This window comes from Bidens hawaiensis, unplaced genomic scaffold (assembly GCF_021521415.1).
Source record: "Bidens hawaiensis isolate Kalapana, Puna unplaced genomic scaffold, B.hawaiensis_p1.1 tig00002977_1, whole genome shotgun sequence".
Classification (NCBI taxonomy): domain Eukaryota; kingdom Viridiplantae; phylum Streptophyta; class Magnoliopsida; order Asterales; family Asteraceae; genus Bidens; species Bidens hawaiensis.
In genome coordinates, this window is record NW_027491160.1 from 562,601 (window position 1) to 568,588 (window position 5,988).

The window sequence follows — 5,988 nt, forward strand, 5'->3', positions numbered from 1 at the left end:
TAATATCCAAAATGTTTTAATACTTTTTATATTACGAAAATAAAAAAAAGATATAAATATCTGTTTTATTTTGCTGTTACTTTTGTGTTATCAATTCAAGCCGAATCAGAACAAATTGAATAAGAACAATCACAAACAACTTCATTTAAATTAAACAAATTACAAGAATACCACTAATCAAACAATTAGGAATTATTTAACAAGAAAGAAAACGAATCTTAAGAACTAACAATCAATGAAAATGATACACAGAGAGAATTGATTTGAGAAGGAAACCCTAATTTCCAGATTATAACGACCCATAGGAGCCGTTAACAACCTTTCTTCCAGTTTAACACATCCCGTCCTTCATGTTCACAAAAAGTGACAAGTTATTCAAAACTCCTTTAAATAACTTTCAACTATTGTCACAAATGCCCCATGCACTATGTAAACTTGTAACCATATTAACTGTCATTTGACCGTGCATAACACCTCCAACCATTTTGTATTTCATCCTACTGGTCAATAGTTATGCTCTGTACTTGCTTATAATTAAAGAAAAGTCAATGGAAACACAATCCGATAAATGGCGTGCATTGAATCGGACAAAAACAACATTAAAACTTATGCTTGTGTCAGGCGTATTTCCGCATATTGCATTCACACAATCCATACATGTGTCGAGTCTTCACATTAGAACTCATTTTGGGTAAACAGTTTAAACACACCTTTTAACTAATTTATTTGTAACTAATTTAGACACATTCTAAACCTATAATTTAAAACTAAAACTCATATACTTTTCTAAATTTATATTTTTGTTTTCCAAAAATCATATTTTACTCATAAACGATTATTTTATTATTTTTTTATATAACAGTTAAGTGTATCATTATTATTGTTTGTTTTTAAATTTATGGCTGGATAGAGAAATGATGGATGAGATAATTTTTTTGTTAATATTGTTATACATTTTCCCTACCTTGATGACGATAAAACTATATATTGAGTTGTATTGTGTTTTCATGTTTATTGAATAGTTTTTTTTGGTAATATTTTAAGTTGTTAATATTATTAGTTATAATTATTATTACTTATAATAATAACATAATTGCTATTGTTATTATTCCGTTAATTATTATTATTGTTGTTTCGTTAAGCAAAACTTGGACTACTTTTTTACGACAAATTCGATTTTATCTTTTTTGTTACATAGTGATGCTTGAAAGGCAACACACAAATGAAATTTACTAGTTTATACTTACAAATAAAATGGTATAAAGTATTTTGCCCCACTTTTACTTCTGTTTAACAACTTGAAAAGGAATCAACTGCAAGAAAACATATATAACCAATGTATGCTGCATGCAGGACGGTCATGAGGATTTAAATGCCTCAGTTGAGCCGAAAGGAAAAGACACTTAGGTCTCAACGAGTAACGAGTTACGTAAAATAATTTTTTTAAACGATGATTAACGTTATAACAGTAAACATAGCAAAAATATAGTGATAAAACGACATACTGTGATAGATAACCGATAATTCATGAAGTTCTTGATCGTAGTATTCTTGACAATGAATTATTTGAGCACCGGATGATTGTTTAGAAAACATAATTGCTATAATGTTTGAGCGTTGGATGATTGAAGACATAATTGCTAAAATGTTTGAGCACCGGATGATTATTTAGAAGACATAATTGCTAAAAATCAAATCCTAAGAAATAGAAAAATTATGACTCAAAACAATTGCCAATTTCTAACAATACATAATTGCTATTTTAGGAGGCATAACTACTAATACTACATCTAATTTAGAACTCAACAAATACCCAATATGGGGCTAAATTAAAAATTATAAAAAAAACAAATATATGGTTTCATGGTTGACGGTGGTGGACTAGGTGGTCGGTTACTCGACAGCTGCCTACTTGACTCTTACCTCGCTCGTCACTTCTCTTTTTTCATTTTTATTTTGTTCTTTTTATTTAATTTGGGCCCAATATATAACTCAATAAGTTATAGTTGGAAACTTGGATTATGGATAAAAAAATTATTTAGTGTAGTAATTAATTATAAAGTTTTAAGCTTTTAATATAATCCAATAATTTTTATAAGGTTTTATATTTTTTAAATACATATAAAAATTTTTAGGCCATTGAAAAAATAGGTCTCGGCTGGGGATACGGCTCGCCTACCTTTATGGTCGGCCCCTGATGTATGTATCAGCAATGGCGAAGTTTGCTTAGGGCCCGGGGTGGCCTCGACTTCTCCTGTTTTTGAACGCAATAGTGTAAATTTATTCGTTTTCATCCAAAAATTTTAATACGTAGTGTAAAATTTAGCCTTTTCCGGCCGAAATTTTTTATATGTAGTGTAAATTAGCCATTTTCGGCCGAAATTTTTTATACGTAGTGTTAATTTAGCCGTTTTTGGCCAAAATTTTTTATACGTAGTGTTAAATTTAGCCTTTTCCGGCCGAAATTTTTTATATGTAGCGTAAATTTTAGCTATTTTCGGCCAAAATTTTTTATATGTAGGGTAAATTTAGTCATTTTCGGCTAAAAATTTGAGCACGGCTCCCTTCGTTTGTGAAATTTTGTATACATTTTGCCGACTTCATCCGATTAAATTGAATTTAAAACACAAGCATATTCCATGAATATGTGTGTACGTGAGAGAAGGGGACCCACTCTTCTCGTACGCCTCATCGTTCGCTGCCACAAACCACACCAATCGGACCTCCCTCCACATCTCCACCCCCTTGCCCGCCTGGTTGCCACCTCCTCTAGACCTTTGTAACCCACATCCTTGCGTTGTGGGTGCTTGTTACAGGCCAAACAAAAGAGCTTAAGCCAAAAAACTAGTCTGATTAGTAAAAGAACCCATTTGGCTTATAAACACCGTATCAGTTGTCCATACAACCAATATGGGACAAGTCCCATACCTGTAATGGTTTCAATCCGTAACAGTGCTAGCTCTAACCGGCCGGCCATATGCTTCTTGAGGGACTAGATAACGTTTTCCCAAAATAGTCATAGGGGTCTTGGACCTATTCCCATGGTGGTGTGTACGTGCCCACATGTTGTGTACTAAAAGATCATCTTAAACAAGTTTACTACTTTACCGCCCACTTGTCGGTAAACAAACGTTATAGAACGTGGAGAAAAATTATATATATATATCTATCCACGTGAAACGTGAAGCTTTCTTAATTAATCTATTAACAACTCAAACTGCGGATAAATTAATTTAAAACAGCTTCAATTCAGTAGGTTTCTAGAAAACAAAGTTCGAGAACCAAAGTGCAACGTACGATGATGTCATAGTCTTAATTTTATCCATTATTTTAATATCATTTTATGTACTGGCCAGGAACGTGGAAGTTAGTCCAATCGTACATTAAAGTTACACCATGTGAACATATAATTATCCAACTCAGTATGTTCTGATATATAAATTAGTTATTGATTATGAAACATACACGTACATATACGCATGTATACATACAAACACACATACATACATACACATTCCAACTATAAAAGGGACTTGGCAGGGATGCACTATCACCAATTCACCATCTTTTCTAATCTTATTTGCTTAATTATACAACAATTAATAACCATTTTACAATATGGAAGTTGAACTCATTTCCAAAGAGAACATCAAACCATCTTCCCCAACACCACCTCACTTGAAAACATTCAAGCTTTGTATCCTAGACCAACTTGTTACCCAACCTTACATACCCATCAGCTTGCACTACCCTATTCACAATGGCGACAATGTATTCCAAGCCCTGGAAAGATCACTGCTTCTAAAGAAATCATTAAGTAAAACCTTGACCCAGTTTTACCCACTTGCGGGAACCACAAAAGATCAACTTTCGATTGATTGTAACGATGTTGGTGCTAATTTCCTCTTAGCTTTGGTTCATGGTCGTTGTGACGACTTTCTACGCCAGCCAGACTACCAATTGATCAACAAGTTCTTGCCAATCTATCCTAGTTTCAATGGACCTCGAGGTGCTCAAGTAACAAATGTTCAAGTGAACATTTTCGAATGTGGTGGAATCGTTATTGGGCTCAACATTTCGCACAATGCACTTGATGGAGCCGGCCTCTACACTTTTCTAAAAGCATGGGCTAACATGGCTTGTGGAACCGAAGTAATTTATCCAAACCTGACCGCATCATCAATTTTCCCTGCGAAAAGCTCGTGGCTTAGAGATGCAGCAATGATGTTTGCTGAAACAATGATAAAGCATGGCAAGTGTAGGACGAAAAGATTTGTTTTTAGTTTGAAGGCCATAGCCGAACTAAAAGCTGAGGCAACAAGAAATGGAGTTCAACAACCATCAAGAGTTGAGGTGGTATCTGCTTTGATATGGAAGTGTGCACTTGCAGCATCTGAAGTAGTATGTGGTTTCCAGAACACTTCTCGTTTAACCCATCTTGTGAATCTTCGTAGAAAACTTGCTACGAAAACGTCTAAAGACTTTTTGGGTAACATTGTTTGGATCTCAAACGCAGTGTGTGGAGCTAGCGATGAGACCACGTTGCATGGTTTGGTGAAAAAGGTGCGAGGAAGCTTTGCAAAAGTCGACGTTGAGTTTGTGGACGAAGCGCAAGGTGATGAAGGGTATATTGCAATGCAGAAGTGGCTTCAAGAAAATGGAGCGATGGACACGATAAACAACTATCTTTTTACAAGTTGGTGTAACATGGGTTTCTATGATATTGATTTTGGTTGGGGAAAGCCGAGTTGGGTGACTGGTATCATAGGCGATGACTCGCCGGTGTTCGTGAATTTTGTGACTCTAGTGGATACAAAATGTCCGGGAGGAGTAGAGGCGTGGGTGAATTTGAATGAAGAAGAAATGAAGATTATGCAATGCAACAAGGAGCTACTAGCATATGCCTCTATCAACCCAAGTATACTACCAAATGATAATGATGTTGATGATATAGCTCAACACATGTCACAAGCTTTGTAGATCTAACGGCTGGAAATCAAGGCATAATTCAATCAATTGAAGCGATTCAAATGAAGGTTACAGATTGGGTGAATAAAGTAATTCGAGTGGGTTAATAAGTGTTTCGTAGTCTGTAAGGAGTGTTACAGTTTGGATTTTTTATTTGGTTTATTTGTCATGTTCTCTAAGTTTTCTTTTGTATTGTTAACCTACATGACTCTCTAATGTTTATTCTATCAAATTAGTGCATTGTTATTCTCTTTCTATAATTTGCTTGTTTGTCTCCAAAACCCAAAAACACTAACACTCACAACATAGTCCTATATATATGTAACAATTATCAAGTCATATGAGCTCTTTCATAATATCCGTGTTTTCAAAGTTTTTCAAACATAAAACACAAATGATTATTATTGAATAAATCTCAGTATATAATAGAGAAAATATAACTCAAAAATCCTAATACACGTAACTTATATCTCTCTTGATAACCTCTAACTCGGTTCTTCTATTTGTAATGTGATTTACGTGAATACTAGCTTAGCTATCAAGAAACCTAATAGTCCTAATTGGCCTTAGGTAACCCATTAATAATCCTTTTTAATTATTGAGTTGGACCTTTTCCTCAGGCCAAACAAAACCTGAGCCGACAGTTTATTAACATTAAATAACAAGTTACAACATTTAACAAATGTTTGAACACACACAAAGGCTGTCTACGTTCACCAAAAAGTTGCTTCAGTTCAAATTAGTTGCTGAGATCAAGAAGTGTGTCTATTCTTATGGGGTTGCGATGATCTTTGTGTCTTAATTACCAAAGGGGCAAGTGCCATGGTTTGCATGCGAAGGTGTTGCTTGCCTTTACATTAGGGCTTAAACCCCTCATATATGATCACGTTTTTTTTTTACCGAATTCCAAACGTAGAGTCGAACCATTTTAGCCAAAAATTTCCTAGTTAGATTGCTTTGTTCCCTAGGTCCTTCATTCAATGTAGATCTCTCATTTCTTCAAATTATATCCTTGGTAAA

At 34.5% G+C, this 5,988-nt stretch overlaps 1 pseudogene; it reads left to right on the forward strand.

The window, feature by feature from the left end:
- The first annotated feature begins 3,548 nt into the window (after positions 1 to 3,548).
- Positions 3,549 to 5,095, forward strand: LOC143621805 (epi-neemfruitin B 7-O-acetyltransferse L7AT pseudogene; annotated as a pseudogene).
- Positions 5,096 to 5,988: the final 893 nt, after the last annotated feature.